The following is a 20,856-nucleotide window of genomic DNA, read 5'->3' on the forward strand; positions in this document are numbered from 1 at the left end:
GTTCCTGTTCTGCAATTTTAGGGTATTGTTCTTTGAGTACTGAATTCACCGGGCAATTCCTGACATAGAGGTCCGACGCCTGTTTATGGAGTTCACCAAGGACCTGCTTATGTTTTTTGGCTTCATACGGCTGTGTTCTCAGGTGCCGTATTTCCTCATAGTGCTTACGGGGTGAATCCTTAAGACCCTGGGCGGTTTTGGCTCATCAATCAGATGTCTGTTGGGATGCCCAGGTTCCTGGTTATTCAACAGAAACTGTTCGGTTAGCATTTCATTTCATTCACTTATTGGAAGTATTCTCGCCTCATAATGTAGATGGTGTTCTGGGGACATAAGGAGACATACCGTGGCGGTTCTGAGGGCAGTATTTTGGCAGGCCTGTAGCTTCTTCCAGTGGGTAATCCTTAGGCTTGGCGACCATATGGTGTAGGACACAATAGTGACTCCTTCTGGTGGTGAAGATAGCTATCGATATGTACAACTTAAACAGAAGTAGGAATATGACACCGGCTTAAATGTGAGTTTTTTTGAAGTTATTGCAAAAAGCGTTGGGGATTTTTAATATCTTACGAGGTACCTTTATAAATGTTTCTGAGAATGAAGAATGAGACCTATTCAAACTCAATTTTCACCAGGACAATGCCGCTGAGACTTTGCTATACTTTAAAATACAATACTTTACCCCTTTTTAGCACAACTATCATTTTTGATTTTATTAAATTTTAAAAATGTTTCTTCCTCTACAGTTCAGCATATCTTTTGCCAACACAGGTTGGCGATGTGTTTGCGCAGGACCGTGCCTTCGAATGTCAATTCCCATCACTGGATATTGCGGCGGGCGATTGACCAACAAGACGATGCCACGACAACTTTGAGTATTCTTGATCTGAAAATTAATATGCAACGAATTTGTACAACAAACGAACAACACACACTGAAGTAATCTTGGTTAAAAAGTATCTAAGAATCTAATAATTCTAAGTTTTTTCCTACGTTACTAATCTAAGCTTTTTATTATCTAATTAAAATAATATTCAACAATCTCGTAAAGTTTGCAAATAATTTTAAAGCAATTTAATTCCAACGAATTTGTCAATAATTTTTAAGCAAAATTTATAAACTAGATGTATAAAAAAAAAGTATTTTGAATATAAATATTTGTTATGAACTTAACTTAAATAATTCCAAGTTTTTTCCTATGTTACTATTCTAAGCTTTTTATGCTCTAATTAAAATAATATTCAACAATCTCGTAAAGTTTGCAAAGATTTTTAAAGCTATTTAATTGCAACGAATTTGTCAATAATTTTTAACCAAAATTTATAAAAGTGATGTATAACAAAAAAATATTTTGAATATAAGTAATTGCTGATGAATTTAACTGACAGTACCAATACCATCAACTAAGTGGTCCTTATAAATATTGTTATCACATAATTCAAAACAAAAAATTACTATGAGTACCTACGTTTATTACTGCAAAATCACGAAGAAAGAAAATTGCATGAAGAACCCTCAATCTAAAATTATTCCACTGAATGTATATATCGCAATTTAAACTAAAAAATGTGAAAACTTAAAAAAAAATTAAATCGGTATTTAAGTGTAAATCGATCCATGAAAGCATCGTAAAATAACTTATGTTTTTTTGGTAGTTAACGTTATTGTTTAGCCTGGTTTTGTTAAGAATTTTGTTATTTTTGTGGTATAAATCAACATTCAACACAAAGCTTCTCTGATTATGAGTTGCAATACTTTTTGGTTTAGGTTGCGATATGTAAAATTACATATTTTCGTACACAGTTCTAAAATGTAAAGGAAAAAAATTTATATTTGCCTATTAATGAAATTATTAAAAAGATATTGTTATATTAATGATATAGAGAAGCGCCAACATGAATGCAAGTGGTTTCAAACATCTGATAGACAATTCACCACTTTAACTGTCAGGAAAAATTTTAAATTGTTCATTTTATGTAAAAAAATTTTGAAAGTTGCTTTTCAATAGAAGTTCAGTAAATTATAATTGAAGCTCAGGAATTACAACTGAAGTTCAAAAAATTACAGTTTAAGTTCAATTATAATTTTCTGAACTACAAACAGAAATTCTGAACTTCAATTTTAATTTTCTGAACTACAAATAGAAATTCTGAACTTGAATTAAAATTGTCTAAACTTGAATTGAAATTTTTGAACTGTAATTGTAACTTTCGAACCTAAAATGCAGCTTTCTGAACTAAAATAAAAAGGGTATAGTATTAAAATCGGCGAATTACAAGTCAACTTACTCAAATTGTGAATTACCTACTCTCGATTTGATGGTTTACTGCAACGACTAGTTCTGTTAGTTCTTCTCTTTTGTTTTCTATATCATTAATTAATTTATTTAAGTTTCCCTTAACTTTGTATGCAAACAATCGCATACAATAAAATTTGTATTTATGGCTCACCAACAAGACTGAAAACTATTCCTTCCTTAAGACTTATAGTTAATAATTTACAACTATTATAAATAATATAATATATTATAAAAATGTTGAATAAAAGAAATGTTAATGGATTTGAATTAAAGAAATGTTTTATTTATATAGCAATATAATCCAAGTAAAAAAACAGTCAAATACTAGTGAAAAGGCGGTCATATTAACGTAAAAATACTGTAAAAATACTCGTAAAGTTACAGGTTAAAAAATGGCTGCCATAACGTGAATGTAAGAACAGTACAGCACTATAGTTTGTTTACATTTCGATAACCTAATACCGCATATGTGTGAGCAGTATGGACAATCACATAAATAGGTACGACGGAATGGACTAGTCACAAAAGGGCCCGACGCCCTGTACAAATGCTACTTAACGATTTACGTGTACCATCGACACAGATATTAGTAATTTTACTGGGCAATATACAGGTACATTTTTGCTGGGTATGTATAAAAAAAGGGTTGCCATTAATGTTGAAATGGTATTTGACAGTGATATCTCAACATTATGCATTCCAATAATATCGCCACAATCAACAAAGATGTTGCGTTTGTAAATATGACGGAACTTCAGACTTGGCAATTGCAGTTTATTACGCCCTGCCCATTCACATAAAAAATTTCGCGAAGCACTGTTGTAAATATTCTCCCTATACAACAAAAATACTTGATAACATATTTTGTGCGTATTCGATTGTTATATTGCAGTTTTCAATTGCGAAAAATGTTAGAAATTTTACCAACCAGTGGGAAAAATAATTTCACTTGCAAAGTGTGTCAACACCCTTAACCAAAACAAATGTCACATTCTTCTTCTTATGCTTTGCTTGTAACAAAATTTGGGAGATGGCTACTTTTCAATATCAGATGGCGCAAGTGTCGCTCATTCTACCGTTCTCCATAAAAATACGTGCCATGGTGCAACGATACAAGGTGGCAGCATGAAACAGCTGATTATACCCTTTTTTTATTTATTTATTTTATTTTATTTTATTTTTATTTTATTTTATTATATTTATACCCATCTATACCACTATCGGAGACTTTGGACATAGTTAGCTCAACAATAGTTCATAACACAAAAAACAAAGTGAAAAGTATGCAAATCACAAATACGCTAAGAACCACTTTACGTCAAAACTATTTTAAATTTAACAATAAAATATATAGACAAACAAACGGTCTTGGAATGGGAAGCCCCACGTCAGCAATTCTTATGGAAGTGTTCATGCAAAATCTGGAAGAAAAGTACATACAGGAGCTGAAGTCCAAATTAGGCGTGTCATTTTATGCTAGATACGTGGATGACATAATATGCGTTTTAACTACTAATAACGAAGAGCTCGTACTGGAGTACCTCAACAAACAGCACGGCAATATAAAATTTACAATGGAAACCGAAAAAGACGGAGGAATCAACTATCTAGACCTCACGATAAATATTGATAAAGAAGCCAAAAGATTTAACTATGACATATATAGAAAGTCAACGGCCACCGACACAATAATACACAATACCTCAAATCACCCTCAACATCATAAAAATGCAGCATTAAGGCACTTGGTACATAGACTTGAAAGAACACATCTTACACAAGAGGCATATAAGAAAGAACTTGAGGTCATATATAATATCGCTGCAAACAACGGATATAAAAAAGCACTAGTAGATAAGCTCAGAAGGACAAATGGAGAACCAAAAAGAAATAATGAAAAGGAAAATAATAGCTGGACGACTATGACATATACTGGAAAAGCAACATATAAATTGGCAAACTTCTTTAAAAAATACAACATTAACACAGCATTCAAAACATCGAGTAAATGCCAAAAAATAACGAGTGACGGCTCTTATTGTATTTATCCTCTTTGCCGATAGCTCTTAAGGTAGAACCTCAACTCATATCCAACATCAATGCATCGCATTCAATTGTGGACGCTGTACGCACTACATTGGGTTCACACATTATGGACAAACATATTGTTGATTCCAGTGGTAGGGCCACAATTTCAAATGATGGGGCAACTATTATGAAACTATTGGATATTGTGCAGCCGTAAAACTCTAGTCGACATTGTCAAATCTCAAAATGCTGAGGTAAGTTTTTTGTTATATTAGAATGTGTAGAATAAAAATGTTTCTCTTATCAGGTCGACGATGGCACCACTTCAGTGGTACTTTAAGCATGTGAAATCTTAAAACAAGTTAAGCCATATTTTGAGGAAGGCGTGCATGCACGTATCATCATTAAAGCTATACGCAAAGCATTACAATTATGCATGACCAAAATATGGCATGGCTGAACATGTCGAAGCGCCAATCAAAGGAACAACAACGTGCTTTATTGGCAAAATTGCGCTGCCACAGCAATGTCCTCCAAACTTGTTCATCAATAAAAAGATTTCTTTTCTAAAATGGTTGTGGACGCTGTACTCTTTGGTGGATCCAACGTCATACAAAAAATATAAAATCGCAATTTTAAATATAGAATTGGAATTCAAGGCTGAGCGTGACAATGCTTAAGTACGTATTGGTAATATTCAAGAGAATCAGAAAATTGTTGATGCTGAATGGCGTATTCTGTAAAATAAACTAGCCAAGTACGACGCCAATGTTGTGTTATCCAAACTACCAATTGGTGATGTTGGTACACAGTATTTTGCAGATCGTCAAATGTTCTGTTAGTGTACCAGAGAAGATTTCAAACGTACAATGAAAGCTTGTGGTGGTGCTGTTATGACTACAGCTGATGATATTAATTCAAGTGTTTTGGGTCAATGTGATTACTTTGAAGAACGTCAAGTTGGTGGTGAACATTTCAACATATTCCAAGGTTTGATAGTGAGTTTGACATTAATTTTATTTTTATAGTTTATAATTATTTAAAGGTTGCGTTAATGCTAGAACATGTACATTGATTTTACGTGGCAGTGCCGAACAATTTTTGGAAGAAACTGAGCTTTTTTACATGATGGGACAATGATTGTGCAGCGTACAATTAAACATGATTCAATGCCCATCATGATCTATGGCATTCAAATTTGCGGGCGGACAGTAGGGGCGAGATGTTGGCGGATCAAATAGAAGAAACGACGTTCTGCACAATAAACGGAGACGCCCCCACACGTATGGTAGGAAGCTGTCACAGTTCGCCAGATATCTCAATCGTGAGCGCAGAACTCGTAAACTGCGTCAACTGGCAGCCGATGGTATCATTGGCATCCGACCACCTGCCTATACTTGTTTCGCTCGAGCGTACCGCCGACTTCATCGTCACCGAAAAACGCACTTTCATAAACTTTAAAAAAGGAAAGTGGGAAGAATATAAATCCTTTACAGACAATCTCTTTGCTGCCCTCCCTATCCCGACTGATGCCCGCCAAGGGGAGCGTGCCTTCCGCAAGGTCATTGAATCCGCCTCGGCACGTTTCATTCCCGCCGGGAGAATTCCCGAAATCCGGCCCCACTTCCCGGCGGAGGCCGCAAACTTAGCGAGAGAACGTGACCTTATAAGGCAGCTTGATCCAGGCGACCCCCAAATAAGGGATATAAACCAACGCATCAGATTGCTTGTGGATGAATACAAGCGGGCGAAATGGGAGGAGCACCTAAGAGGTTGTAACCTCTCTACCGGTGTGGGTAAACTTTGGTCCACCGTAAAGTCCCTATCGAATCCGACTAAGCACAAAGACAAAGTTTCCATCGCCTTTGGCGACAAAGTGCTGTCGGATGCGAAAAAATGCGCGAGCGCTTTCTGCCGACAATATATAATGCATTCTACGGTCGACAAAGTTAGACGGAGGGCCAACAGACACGCACATAAACACAAATTCAGCGCGTCACCAATCACCATCACCGCTAAAGAGGTTGAGGACGCCATTGGTCGCGCTAAACCATCCAAAGCAGTGGGCCCAGACGGCATAGCCATGCCGATGCTTAAAAGCCTAGGGAAAGAGGGTTTCAAATATTTAGCGCAGGTCTTCAACCTGTCTCTTTCCACCTTTGTCATACCCGAGAAATGGAGAATGGCCAAGGTGGTCCCGCTACTAAAGCCTGGTAAACCAGCTAACATAGGAGAGTCGTATCGTCCGATATCTCTCCTATCGCCAGTAGCAAAGACGCTCGAAGCCATTTTGCTCCCTTATTTCCAAGCAAATTTGCAACTAGCCTCCCATCAGCATGGCTTCAGAAAACTCCATAGCACTACCTCCGCGCTAAATGCCATCAGCACCCAGATAAATTGCGGTTTAAATCAAAACCCCCACCATAGAACAGTACTCGTAGCGCTAGACCTATCAAAAGCTTTTGATACGGTCAACCATGGCTCGTTACTGCAAGACCTGGAAGGGTCTACCCTTCCCCCATGTCTTAAAAGGTGGACCGCAAATTATCTGGGTGGTCGGCAGGCATCGGTGCTATTTAGAAACGAAACATCAAAGCCAAGGAGAATTAAACAAGGGGTGCCACAGGGTGGTGTCCTATCCCCACTTTTGTTTAATTTCTACATATCTAAGCTACCTTCACCACCGGAAGGAGTCACAATCGTTTCCTACGCCGATGACTGCACAGTAATGGCCACAGGCCCAGGCCCACAGATCGATGAGCTATGCAATAAAATAAACGGCTACCTCCCTGATCTCTCCAGTTTTTTCGCCTCGCGAAACCTGGCATTATCACCGACTAAATCTTCCGCGACCTTATTTACAACATGGACGTCCCAAATGTCGACCATTTTGAACATCCACGTCGATGGCTCTACGCTACCGACTGTCCTACACCCCAAAATCTTGGGTGTGACGTTTGATCAGGATCTACATTTTGATGAGCACGCAGCCGCAATTGTTCCGAGAATTCAGAGCCGTAACAAAATCCTCAAATCCCTTGCTGGCAGTACCTGGGGAAAAGATAAAGAAACGCTCATGACTACATACAAAGCAATTAGCCAGCCGATTACGTGCTACGCGTCACCCATATGGTCGCCAAGCCTAAAAATTACCCACTGGAAGAAGCTACAGGCCTGCCAAAATACTGCTCTCAGAATTGCCACGGGCTGTCTTCTTATGTCCCCAGAACACCATCTACATAATGAGGCGAGAATACTCCCCATCAGGGAAAGAAACGAGATGCTGACCAAACAGTTCCTGTTGAATACCCAGAAACCTGGGCATCCCAACAGACATCTGATTGACGAGCCAGCACCGCCTAGGGGCTTAAGGAGTCATCTCCGTAAGCATTTTGAGGAAATACGGCATCTGAGAACACAGCCGTATGAAGCGAAAAAACATAAGCAGGTCCTTGGTGAACTCCACAAACAGGCGTCGGACCTTTATGCCGGGAATTGCCCGGTGAACCCAGTACTCAAAGTAAAGTATCCAAAACTTGCGGAAGAGGAACGCATACTCCCCAGGGAAACGCGTGTCACTCTGGCTCAACTTCGTTCTGGATACTGTAACAGGTTAAACTCTTACCTATCCAGAATCAACCCCGACATACAAAATGTATGCCCCGCTTGCAATGTGTCCCCACATGACACCAACCATCTCTTTAATTGTAATGTGGAACCAACGCCTCTAACACCCCTTTCCCTATGGTCCACCCCTGTTGAAACAGCAAGTTTCCTTGGACTCCCGTTAGAGGATATTGATGACAGTTTGTGATCGGTCGCGTCTGTTAGGTGGGGCGAAGCACTGCTACAACAACAACAACAACAACAAACATGATTCTATTGTTGTTGGTAAGTCAAAATACAACTTGAAAAAAATGGCTTATCTTAAATTGTTAAGTAATATTATGAAAAGATTATGTCCAACTACGGAAGAAAAAACTATAAAATTTGTGTCAGTGAAATGATAATTATTGCTTTTGGTTGTTAGCTTTGAGGCATCTTCTTCAAGTGCCTTCTGATGTTGTTGTTGTAGCAGTGCTTCGCCCCATGCAATAGGTCTGACCAATCACAAATTGTCATCAATGTCCTCAAACGGGAGTCCGAGGAAACTTGCTGTTTCAACAGGGGTGGACCATAAAGAGAGGGGTGTTAGAGCAGTTGGTTCCACATTACAATTGAAGAGATAGTTGGTGTCATGTGGGGACACATTGCAAGCAGGGACATTTTGTATGTCGGGGTTGATTATGGATAGGTAAGAGTTTAACCTGTTACAGTATCCAGATCGAAGTTGGACTAGAGTGACTCGCGTTTCCCTAGGGAGCGTGCGTTCCTGTTCCGCAATTTTAGGGTATTGTTTTTTGAGTACTGAATTCACCGGGCAATTCCTGACATAGAGGTCCGACGCCTGTTTATGGAGTTCACCAAGGACCTGCTTATGTTTTTTGGCTTCATACGGCTGTGTTCTCAGGTGCCGTATTTCCTCATAGTGCTTACGGGGTGAATCCTTAAGACCCTGGGCGGTTTTGGCTCATCAATCAGATGTCTGTTGGGATGCCCAGGTTCCTGGTTATTCAACAGAAACTGTTCGGTTAGCATTTCATTTCATTCACTTATTGGAAGTATTCTCGCCTCATAATGTAGATGGTGTTCTGGGGACATAAGGAGACATACCGTGGCGGTTCTGAGGGCAGTATTTTGGCAGGCCTGTAGCTTCTTCCAGTGGGTAATCCTTAGGCTTGGCGACCATATGGTGTAGGACACAATAGTGACTCCTTCTGGTGGTGAAGATAGCTATCGATATGTACAACTTAAACAGAAGTAGGAATATGACACCGGCTTAAATGTGAGTTTTTTTGAAGTTATTGCAAAAAGCGTTGGGGATTTTTAATATCTTACGAGGTACCTTTATAAATGTTTCTGAGAATGAAGAATGAGACCTATTCAAACTCAATTTTCACCAGGACAATGCCGCTGAGACTTTGCTATACTTTAAAATACAATACTTTACCCCTTTTTAGCACAACTATCATTTTTGATTTTATTAAATTTTAAAAATGTTTCTTCCTCTACAGTTCAGCATATCTTTTGCCAACACAGGTTGGCGATGTGTTTGCGCAGGACCGTGCCTTCGAATGTCAATTCCCATCACTGGATATTGCGGCGGGCGATTGACCAACAAGACGATGCCACGACAACTTTGAGTATTCTTGATCTGAAAATTAATAGGCAACGAATTTGTACAACAAACGAACAACACACACTGAAGTAATCTTGGTTAAAAAGTATCTAAGAATCTAATAATTCTAAGTTTTTTCCTACGTTACTAATCTAAGCTTTTTATTATCTAATTAAAATAATATTCAACAATCTCGTAAAGTTTGCAAATAATTTTAAAGCAATTTAATTCCAACGAATTTGTCAATAATTTTTAAGCAAAATTTATAAACTAGATGTATAAAAAAAAAGTATTTTGAATATAAATATTTGTTATGAACTTAACTTAAATAATTCTAAGTTTTTTCCTATGTTACTATTCTAAGCTTTTTATGCTCTAATTAAAATAATATTCAACAATCTCGTAAAGTTTGCAAAGATTTTTAAAGCTATTTAATTGCAACGAATTTGTCAATAATTTTAACCAAAATTTATAAAAGTGATGTATAACAAAAAAATATTTTGAATATAAGTAATTGCTGATGAATTTAACTGACAGTACCAATACCATCAACTAAGTGGTCCTTATAAATATTGTTATCACATAATTCAAAACAAAAAATTAGTATGAGTACCTACGTTTATTACTGCAAAATCACGAAGAAAGAAAATTGCATGAAGAACCCTCAATCTAAAATTATTCCACTGAATGTATATATCGCAATTTAAACTAAAAAATGTGAAAACTTAAAAAAAAATTAAATCGGTATTTAAGTGTAAATCGATCCATGAAAGCATCGTAAAATAACTTATGTTTTTTTGGTAGTTAACGTTATTGTTTAGCCTGGTTTTGTTAAGAATTTTGTTATTTTTGTGGTATAAATCAACATTCAACACAAAGCTTCTCTGATTATGAGTTGCAATACTTTTTGGTTTAGGTTGCGATATGTAAAATTACATATTTTCGTACACAGTTCTAAAATGTAAAGGAAAAAAATTTATATTTGCCTATTAATGAAATTATTAAAAAGATATTGTTATATTAATGATATAGAGAAGCGCCAACATGAATGCAAGTGGTTTCAAACATCTGATAGACAATTCACCACTTTAACTGTCAGGAAAAATTTTAAATTGTTCATTTTATGTAAAAAAATTTTGAAAGTTGCTTTTCAATAGAAGTTCAGTAAATTATAATTGAAGCTCAGGAATTACAACTGAAGTTCAAAAAATTACAGTTTAAGTTCAATTATAATTTTCTGAACTACAAACAGAAATTCTGAACTTCAATTTTAATTTTCTGAACTACAAATAGAAATTCTGAACTTGAATTAAAATTGTCTGAACTTGAATTGAAATTTTTGAACTGTAATTGTAACTTTCGAACCTAAAATGCAGCTTTCTGAACTAAAATAAAAAGGGTATAGTATTAAAATCGGCGAATTACAAGTCAACTTACTCAAATTGTGAATTACCTACTCTCGATTTGATGGTTTACTGCAACGACTAGTTCTGTTAGTTCTTCTCTTTTGTTTTCTATATCATTAATTAATTTATTTAAGTTTCCCTTAACTTTGTATGCAAACAATCGCATACAATAAAATTTGTATTTATGGCTCACCAACAAGACTGAAAACTATTCCTTCCTTAGGACTTATAGTTAATAATTTACAACTATTATAAATAATATAATATATTATAAAAATGTTGAATAAAAGAAATGTTAATGGATTTGAATTAAAGAAATGTTTTATTTATATAGCAATATAATCCAAGTAAAAAAACAGTCAAATACTAGTGAAAAGGCGGTCATATTAACGTAAAAATACTGTAAAAATACTCGTAAAGTTACAGGTTAAAAAATGGCTGCCATAACGTGAATGTAAGAACAGTACAGCACTATAGTTTGTTTACATTTCGATAACCTAATACCGCATATGTGTGAGCAGTATGGACAATCACATAAATAGGTACGACGGAATGGACTAGTCACAAAAGGGCCCGACGCCCTGTACAAATGCTACTTAACGATTTACGTGTACCATCGACACAGATATTAGTAATTTTACTGGGCAATATACAGGTACATTTTTGCTGGGTATGTATAAAAAAAGGGTTGCCATTAATGTTGAAATGGTATTTGACAGTGATATCTCAACATTATGCATTCCAATAATATCGCCACAATCAACAAAGATGTTGCGTTTGTAAATATGACGGAACTTCAGACTTGGCAATTGCAGTTTATTACGCCCTGCCCATTCACATAAAAAATTTCGCGAAGCACTGTTGTAAATATTCTCCCTATACAACAAAAATACTTGATAACATATTTTGTGCGTATTCGATTGTTATATTGCAGTTTTCAATTGCGAAAAATGTTAGAAATTTTACCAACCAGTGGAAAAAATAATTTCACTTGCAAAGTGTGTCAACACCCTTAACCAAAACAAATGTCACATTCTTCTTCTTATGCTTTGCTTGTAACAAAATTTGGGAGATGGCTACTTTTCAATATCAGATGGCGCAAGTGTCGCTCATTCTACCGTTCTCCATAAAAATACGTGCCATGGTGCAACGATACAAGGTGGCAGCATGAAACAGCTGATTATACCCTTTTTTTATTTGATTTGGTACATCAACTTCCTGTGCCGTACGATTTTGGCATTTGTCCATCGAATTTACAAAAACAAAGTACATGGAATTTTTATTTATGTTTGTAGGTATGTCACCATGCTTCCACCTTGTATCATTCCGCTATGATACGTGTAATCTACTCTAATCCATAAGCATGTGTTAAACTCATCTATATGAAAAACGGCTTATGCCTCGGACCGGAATGCTTCGACGTTTCATGTAGTCATCGATATGACAGTGTCATCTTTAATGACAATTTATTAATTATTCCAGGAACATGGAAACGAAGGAAAAATATAATTGTGATAATAAAACTTACAAGCTCCACATTTCGGTTTGTAACGTCGTCGCGTTAAGTTCCTTTTCCCCCAAAACTCAACCGTGTGCACAAAAAAGGACGCTATTCATGCGGTTGAGAACAAAATGGAGGATAGTGCGGGAATTGAAATAACAAAAATCAAATTAAATATTATCGTACTTGGAGTAAACCATTAAATCAAAATGTATCTAAATATCATCTTGCGTAATCATTTCGAAAAAAAAAATATGCAAATTGTTTAAAAATATTCAAGTGCTATCGGGCAAAAAATACAAAGGAATAAATAAACCTCATGTGAAGTGCAAACATATATGTATAAAACCTTCGTTTTATACGCTTTTCAGTGGCAAACACGGACAATTGCTAACGGGCAATCATCCAATATAATAAATGCAATCATTATTATTATGCTAAAATAATAAATTTAAAACAATGCAAATTTATACATACATAAAACTATCTCGTTATGTATATACATACCAATTTGGAAAATATATAATGTCACCGGAAATATATAATGACTAGAGTGACTCGCGTTTCCCTAGGGAGCGTGCGTTCCTGTTCTGCAATTTTAGGGTATTGTTCTTTGAGTACTGAATTCACCGGGCAATTCCTGACATAGAGGTCCGACGCCTGTTTATGGAGTTCACCAAGGACCTGCTTATGTTTTTTGGCTTCATACGGCTGTGTTCTCAGGTGCCGTATTTCCTCATAGTGCTTACGGGGTGAATCCTTAAGACCCTGGGCGGTTTTGGCTCATCAATCAGATGTCTGTTGGGATGCCCAGGTTCCTGGTTATTCAACAGAAACTGTTCGGTTAGCATTTCATTTCATTCACTTATTGGAAGTATTCTCGCCTCATAATGTAGATGGTGTTCTGGGGACATAAGGAGACATACCGTGGCGGTTCTGAGGGCAGTATTTTGGCAGGCCTGTAGCTTCTTCCAGTGGGTAATCCTTAGGCTTGGCGACCATATGGTGTAGGACACAATAGTGACTCCTTCTGGTGGTGAAGATAGCTATCGATATGTACAACTTAAACAGAAGTAGGAATATGACACCGGCTTAAATGTGAGTTTTTTTGAAGTTATTGCAAAAAGCGTTGGGGATTTTTAATATCTTACGAGGTACCTTTATAAATGTTTCTGAGAATGAAGAATGAGACCTATTCAAACTCAATTTTCACCAGGACAATGCCGCTGAGACTTTGCTATACTTTAAAATACAATACTTTACCCCTTTTTAGCACAACTATCATTTTTGATTTTATTAAATTTTAAAAATGTTTCTTCCTCTACAGTTCAGCATATCTTTTGCCAACACAGGTTGGCGATGTGTTTGCGCAGGACCGTGCCTTCGAATGTCAATTCCCATCACTGGATATTGCGGCGGGCGATTGACCAACAAGACGATGCCACGACAACTTTGAGTATTCTTGATCTGAAAATTAATATGCAACGAATTTGTACAACAAACGAACAACACACACTGAAGTAATCTTGGTTAAAAAGTATCTAAGAATCTAATAATTCTAAGTTTTTTCCTACGTTACTAATCTAAGCTTTTTATTATCTAATTAAAATAATATTCAACAATCTCGTAAAGTTTGCAAATAATTTTAAAGCAATTTAATTCCAACGAATTTGTCAATAATTTTTAAGCAAAATTTATAAACTAGATGTATAAAAAAAAAGTATTTTGAATATAAATATTTGTTATGAACTTAACTTAAATAATTCTAAGTTTTTTCCTATGTTACTATTCTAAGCTTTTTATGCTCTAATTAAAATAATATTCAACAATCTCGTAAAGTTTGCAAAGATTTTTAAAGCTATTTAATTGCAACGAATTTGTCAATAATTTTTAACCAAAATTTATAAAAGTGATGTATAACAAAAAAATATTTTGAATATAAGTAATTGCTGATGAATTTAACTGACAGTACCAATACCATCAACTAAGTGGTCCTTATAAATATTGTTATCACATAATTCAAAACAAAAAATTACTATGAGTACCTACGTTTATTACTGCAAAATCACGAAGAAAGAAAATTGCATGAAGAACCCTCAATCTAAAATTATTCCACTGAATGTATATATCGCAATTTAAACTAAAAAATGTGAAAACTTAAAAAAAAATTAAATCGGTATTTAAGTGTAAATCGATCCATGAAAGCATCGTAAAATAACTTATGTTTTTTTGGTAGTTAACGTTATTGTTTAGCCTGGTTTTGTTAAGAATTTTGTTATTTTTGTGGTATAAATCAACATTCAACACAAAGCTTCTCTGATTATGAGTTGCAATACTTTTTGGTTTAGGTTGCGATATGTAAAATTACATATTTTCGTACACAGTTCTTAAATGTAAAGGAAAAAAATTTATATTTGCCTATTAATGAAATTATTAAAAAGATATTGTTATATTAATGATATAGAGAAGCGCCAACATGAATGCAAGTGGTTTCAAACATCTGATAGACAATTCACCACTTTAACTGTCAGGAAAAATTTTAAATTGTTCATTTTATGTAAAAAAATTTTGAAAGTTGCTTTTCAATAGAAGTTCAGTAAATTATAATTGAAGCTCAGGAATTACAACTGAAGTTCAAAAAATTACAGTTTAAGTTCAATTATAATTTTCTGAACTACAAACAGAAATTCTGAACTTCAATTTTAATTTTCTGAACTACAAATAGAAATTCTGAACTTGAATTAAAATTGTCTAAACTTGAATTGAAATTTTTGAACTGTAATTGTAACTTTCGAACCTAAAATGCAGCTTTCTGAACTAAAATAAAAAGGGTATAGTATTAAAATCGGCGAATTACAAGTCAACTTACTCAAATTGTGAATTACCTACTCTCGATTTGATGGTTTACTGCAACGACTAGTTCTGTTAGTTCTTCTCTTTTGTTTTCTATATCATTAATTAATTTATTTAAGTTTCCCTTAACTTTGTATGCAAACAATCGCATACAATAAAATTTGTATTTATGGCTCACCAACAAGACTGAAAACTATTCCTTCCTTAAGACTTATAGTTAATAATTTACAACTATTATAAATAATATAATATATTATAAAAATGTTGAATAAAAGAAATGTTAATGGATTTGAATTAAAGAAATGTTTTATTTATATAGCAATATAATCCAAGTAAAAAAACAGTCAAATACTAGTGAAAAGGCGGTCATATTAACGTAAAAATACTGTAAAAATACTCGTAAAGTTACAGGTTAAAAAATGGCTGCCATAACGTGAATGTAAGAACAGTACAGCACTATAGTTTGTTTACATTTCGATAACCTAATACCGCATATGTGTGAGCAGTATGGACAATCACATAAATAGGTACGACGGAATGGACTAGTCACAAAAGGGCCCGACGCCCTGTACAAATGCTACTTAACGATTTACGTGTACCATCGACACAGATATTAGTAATTTTACTGGGCAATATACAGGTACATTTTTGCTGGGTATGTATAAAAAAAGGGTTGCCATTAATGTTGAAATGGTATTTGACAGTGATATCTCAACATTATGCATTCCAATAATATCGCCACAATCAACAAAGATGTTGCGTTTGTAAATATGACGGAACTTCAGACTTGGCAATTGCAGTTTATTACGCCCTGCCCATTCACATAAAAAATTTCGCGAAGCACTGTTGTAAATATTCTCCCTATACAACAAAAATACTTGATAACATATTTTGTGCGTATTCGATTGTTATATTGCAGTTTTCAATTGCGAAAAATGTTAGAAATTTTACCAACCAGTGGGAAAAATAATTTCACTTGCAAAGTGTGTCAACACCCTTAACCAAAACAAATGTCACATTCTTCTTCTTATGCTTTGCTTGTAACAAAATTTGGGAGATGGCTACTTTTCAATATCAGATGGCGCAAGTGTCGCTCATTCTACCGTTCTCCATAAAAATACGTGCCATGGTGCAACGATACAAGGTGGCAGCATGAAACAGCTGATTATACCCTTTTTTTATTTGATTTGGTACATCAACTTCCTGTGCCGTACGATTTTGGCATTTGTCCATCGAATTTACAAAAACAAAGTACATGGAATTTTTATTTATGTTTGTAGGTATGTCACCATGCTTCCACCTTGTATCATTCCGCTATGATACGTGTAATCTACTCTAATCCATAAGCATGTGTTAAACTCATCTATATGAAAAACGGCTTATGCCTCGGACCGGAATGCTTCGACGTTTCATGTAGTCATCGATATGACAGTGTCATCTTTAATGACAATTTATTAATTATTCCAGGAACATGGAAACGAAGGAAAAATATAATTGTGATAATAAAACTTACAAGCTCCACATTTCGGTTTGTAACGTCGTCGCGTTAAGTTCCTTTTCCCCCAAAACTCAACCGTGTGCACAAAAAAGGACGCTATTCATGCGGTTGAGAACAAAATGGAGGATAGTGCGGGAATTGAAATAACAAAAATCAAATTAAATATTATCGTACTTGGAGTAAACCATTAAATCAAAATGTATCTAAATATCATTTTGCGTAATCATTTCGAAAAAAAAATATGCAAATTGTTTAAAAATATTCAAGTGCTATCGGGCAAAAAATACAAAGGAATAAATAAACCTCATGTGAAGTGCAAACATATATGTATAAAACCTTCGTTTTATACGCTTTTCAGTGGCAAACACGGACAATTGCTAACGGGCAATCATCCAATATAATAAATGTAATCATTATTATTATGCTAAAATAATAAATTTAAAACAATGCAAATTTAAACATACATAAAACTATCTCGTTATGTATATACATACCAATTTGGAAAATATATAATGTCACCGAGGACAAACGGAACATATAACTGTATGGAAAAAGAACAAAACCCAACATAAATGTAAAATAATGTGCATATAATCAATCCACATAAACGTGTTATAATATAAAACAATTTACGACGAAAAGTTTCTTACTAAAATAAAACAACTTAAAACTAAAGATTGAATTTACAATATGGTGGACTTGTTGAGAGGACTCATATGTGCGTTACAACCAAATTTTACATAGTATCAAATTTGACCATAAATCTTGAAAGACATGAAATACCAATAATATATTATGCCACAGAAGACAAACTGAACAATTAAAGGGGCAGTTAATGCCCTGCTATAGTCATCATATAGAGCTTCACAATTTCTTAAAACTAATCAAATTGAATATAACCTGGCGTGGTCCATCTAATATACCAAACAAACGGAATATAACCTGGAGTGGTTCCATCTAAAATACCAACCCAAACGAATATAAAATGGCGTGGTGCCATTCAAAAACCAACCAAACTTAATATAACCTGGCGTGGTGCCATTCAAAACCAATCCAATTGAATAGAACCTGGCGTGACGCCATTTTAAAACCAATAATAAAAGGGCAGTAAATTTCCCGCTATAGTCATCATATAGAGCTTCACAATCTGTTAAGAACTAATCAAATTGAATGTAACCTGGCGTGGTGCCATCTAATATACCAAACCAATGGAATATAACCTGGCGTGGTGCCATCCAAAAAACCAACCCAAACGAACATAACCTGGCGTGGTGCCATTCAAAAATCAACAAACTGAATATAACCTGTCGTGGTGCCATTCAAAAACCAATCAAATTGAATAGAACCTGGCGTGGCGCCATTTTTAAAACTAAAAGTACGAACAATTACAAGTATGAATACCAAACAGCAAGCTGCTACGCAGGGTTCTGGCCGCTATTATGGTATTACCATTGTGTATTAGTGAAGCCAACCATCCCAGCGGGTCAGGGGGTTAGAATATACCCGCGGTAGGTATGCCTGTCGTAAGAGGCGACTAAAATACCGGATTGGCCTGAAGGTTTAATGTGGCCATATAAATCGTTCCCGAGATGGTCGGGCCAGCACCTTAATGATGCTGTGTTACCGGAGCGTACCGGATCTGTAAACGGCAAAGGACCATCACATCGATCACTCCCTAAACCTTCGGGGAGCAACCGTATCGCTACAACAACAACAACAACAACAGTGAAGCCAACATTACACATAAACTGTTTTTACAACAATCAAAAGAAATAACCACCTCAGATTTAACCTGGGTTTATGGATAAACGTCCGTGCCATTAAACCTAACCCAAAAACAAAAAAAAACTTACAACCTCTCACTTAACCTGGTGTGTAGAAAGAAAAAAATCGTGTGCTACGGGCTTTTAAGTTAAGTTGTGACATGTGTTAGCTGTTTAGGCACTTTTAAATTAACCTGGCGCTTTAACTTGATGCAACCAAGTCCTCTTGCCACCAATTTGAATTGGAAGATTCGATTTCCAAAACCAAAAAAAAGGTAACGTTTTACAAGACAGTGCATAACCTAAACAAAGGTGGTATCAAAAGACCCGTGTCGAGCTCCGTTTTTAGAATCCGAAAGCGGACACTAAAAATTTTGTTGCACAGAACACCTTTTGCGTTGGCGTCCTTCGCCTAAAAGAATAATAAGTTGTATAGAATCGACGGGATGGCCTAGAAGGTTTCATGTAGTCATAATAAATCGCTTCCGAGGTGGTCGGGCTAGTACCTTAATGGTGCCTGTTCCCGGAACGTACCCGATCTGCATCCGGCATAGGACCAACAAAATCGATAACGGGGAGTGTCTTTATAGCTACAACAACATCAACGTTATTTACTTTCTGCTTTTCATACGTATGTGCATTTTTAAATAATGTTATAGGTATTATTCTAATAGATAGCTTCTCTGCCCGGGTGCGATTCAGCTCAGAATATGCCAAAACAAGAGGAAACCTACAATTAAATGCAGATCCACGTGTCATTTGTCAGGGTTTATCCGTAAACAAGGTACTTTGCGCAACCAGAATGCTTTGAAATACGGTACCAAACTGGTTGGATGTATTTCGCCCAAAAAAGGGTGGAACTTCGCATCTTGGTTTGCCAGTATTTGCTTCGGTAACTTATATTGATTTGTGTTGATAAAAAATTTCAATAGTAGATAATGTAATGTGAATTAAAATTGGATAGCTAGCCGAAGCAAAAAAAAAAACTTATCCGCATGCAACTGTTATTTATGTGCCGCCACTAGGAGCGGTCGCAGCTATCCTAGAAATATTAGAAGCAGAAATCTCTTTGATTGTTTGCATCACCGAAGGTGTGCCTTATCATGATATGGTTCGCGTTAACCACGCTCTACTGAAGAATGAAAATGCAAAAGAAATCGGAGCTCGTGTAAATACCAATTGATTTCTTTAACTAGCGTTTGAAGAGCAAAATACATATGTTTGTATGCATAGAACTGTATAGAAAGGGAGGAATTATTTAATTATTATCAGTAGATTTACAAGATTTTTGTCATTATCCCTGCGTCGCCGTTGGTCTTACATTGCATTAAGAGAGGACATCAACACCTTATTACCCACATCCAGTTAAAATTTTAGTAAATTTTGCTCTTTTCATTACTGATTCAAAACGTGGAAAGTTATATTTCGAGCATTCCATGGAGAATGGTTCCATGAGGAGCTTGGGGTCGCCAGAGCCTCGCCTGTTAGTGAAGCAGGATTCGCCGCGGATAGGTGAGGTTGACAATTGGGTTTGCTATATATTGCGCTGGCAACCCATTGAAAGGGTTGCGCTACACAACCCCTTGAATCAATTTGGTATTTCAGTCGCCTCTTACGACAGGCATACCTACCGCGGGTATACTCTAAGTCTTCTACCCGCTGGAGCCATGAGATGCGTGAGTTCACTTTGGGTGTCCCAAGGAAAGGTCCGTTGTGCCTGGTGTTGTTGGGGAGCGGCCAGGCAGCAGGGTGCAACAAATGCACCTTCAGGAGGATACCCTTGCTGAGCCCAGAAAATCGGGGAAAATTAGACGTACTGGTCAGATGCAGAAAACGAGTATATTCTATATCATATGATCAACTTGGAGGCAACCAAGCTTTTATTTTCCTGTCCAGCACGGAACTGGTGCTCGGCACTGCTGCTAAGGAAGGATAGGCGTGATAGGGTGAGATGTTGGCGGATCAAATAGAAGAAAGGACGTTCTGCACAATAAACGGAGACGCCCCCACACGTATGGTAGGAAGATATCACAGTTCGCCGGATATCTCAATCGTGAGCGCATAACTCGTAAACTGCGTCTACTGCCAGCCGATGGTAACATTGGCATCCGACCACCTGCCTATACTTATTTCGTTCGGACGTACCGCCGACTTCATCGTTACAGAAAAACGCACTTTCATAAACTTTAAAAAAGGAAAGTGGGAGGAATACAAATCTTTTACAGACAACCTCTTTGCTGCCCTCCCTATCCCGACTGATGCCCGCCAAGGGGCGCGTGCTTTACACAAG

General features: G+C 36.2%; 1 long non-coding RNA gene across 1 annotated transcript; it reads left to right on the forward strand.

Annotated features, from left to right (window-relative positions):
• Positions 1-3,607: 3,607 nt before the first annotated feature.
• LOC137253667 (uncharacterized) lies at positions 3,608-5,550 on the forward strand. The gene is made up of 3 exons (XR_010953857.1): positions 3,608-4,581; positions 4,635-5,317; positions 5,373-5,550. It is a non-coding gene; the product is annotated as an uncharacterized lncRNA (long non-coding RNA).
• The last annotated feature ends 15,306 nt before the right edge of the window (positions 5,551-20,856 follow it).

This window comes from Eurosta solidaginis, chromosome 5, assembly GCF_040869045.1.
Source record: "Eurosta solidaginis isolate ZX-2024a chromosome 5, ASM4086904v1, whole genome shotgun sequence".
Classification (NCBI taxonomy): Eukaryota; Metazoa; Arthropoda; class Insecta; order Diptera; family Tephritidae; genus Eurosta; species Eurosta solidaginis.